Genomic DNA, 1391 nt, shown 5'->3' with positions numbered 1-1391 from the left:
TGAGTGCCAGAGGAGTACAGGGGTTTCTTTTTGGGGTGGTGCCGATGTCTCGGGACTAGATAGCTGTGATGAATGCCCAACACTGCGGGCCTATACTTGGTGCCTCTGTATCGTACCTGTTTGAGTTTCTCCTGTCCCGCGGGAAGTGAGAGTTCCCTCAGAGAGAGGTGCCAGGGAGCAGGGTACACAGGCTCACGCCTGCACCTTATCCTTGCAGGCCCAGGCCCGCCAGGGGCCAATGAGAGAGCAGTGACCTCACCGGATATATGTCACAAAGCGGGCTCCTCGACCACTCAGGGAATGAGGGGCCGTTCCGTGGTCGCTTGGATACGGAGTAGCGTCCTCAGTACCTGCTGTCTTGAGAGGTTGGGGCCAGTGGCGCACTGTACGGCATGGCACCGCACCTCGTCGCAGCGCATCCTGCCACACCAGACCGCACCTCTTCAGACCGCACCTTGTCAGACCACACCCCTCTGCACTGCAGAGCTAGGCTGATCGGAGAAAGCGCAACATGCCGCGACATAGGAGACGTCGAGCGTCATCTGGTGGCAGGAGGACGACCCACTCTTGCACCAACCGAGCAGAGAGCAGAGCTGCTGTTCTCCGTGAGCCATGTGGAACGCGTCCTGCGGGAGCGTGGCCACTTCTTGCCGCGCATGAGCCCTCACACATCGGTCTTTGCAGCGGCCGTCATCCAGTACCTGACGGCCAAGGTCTTGGAGCTGGTGGGCAATGAGGCCCAGAAACATGGCAGTGGGCGCATCACACCAGAGATCATAGACAGGGTGCTCCACAGTAACCCGCTGCTCAGCAGCCTTTTCAGAGACTACCTTCTTACAAGCGGCCCCGGCCAGGCAGTAGCTTGCCCAACACGATCTGGATCCTCGGGCCTTGGCAGACAGGCACCAGGTCTACTCACAGCTGGCACAGTCCCAGACTGGCTGGTGCCTTGGGCAAAGTCGTTGACATTCTTTAGTGTGTTTTAAGAAAAATAAAAAATAAATTAAAAAGTAATATATGTTCCATGTCCATTTTGATGTTAAGTTAAATGCTATTTAGTATTGTTAAGATGGCAATATTTCCCAAATTGATCTACAAGTTCAATGTAATCACTACCAAACTTCTAGCTGGCTTCTTTGCAGAAATTGCTAGCTTATCCTAAAATTTATATGGAAGCGCAGGAGACCCAGAATAGCTAAAATGATGTTGAAAGAGCACAAAGTTGAAGCTCACACATCCTGATTTCAAAACTCATTACAAAGCTACAGTAGTTCAGGCAGTGTGATATTGGCATAAGGATGGACTTATATAGATCAATGGAATCAAATCAAGAGCCTGGAAATAAACCCATACATCTGTGGTCCATTGATTTTCAACAAGAGTGTCAAGAC

General features: G+C 51.8%; 1 pseudogene; it reads left to right on the top strand.

Moving 5' to 3' along the window:
* Positions 1–511: 511 nt before the first annotated feature.
* On the top strand, positions 512–986 carry LOC118928214 (histone H2A-Bbd type 2/3-like; annotated as a pseudogene).
* Positions 987–1391: the final 405 nt, after the last annotated feature.

This window comes from Manis pentadactyla, chromosome X, assembly GCF_030020395.1.
Source record: "Manis pentadactyla isolate mManPen7 chromosome X, mManPen7.hap1, whole genome shotgun sequence".
NCBI classification, from domain to species: domain Eukaryota; kingdom Metazoa; phylum Chordata; class Mammalia; order Pholidota; family Manidae; genus Manis; species Manis pentadactyla.
The sequence above is the reverse complement of the archived record's forward strand: the minus strand, read 5'-3'. Positions and strand labels throughout refer to the sequence as shown.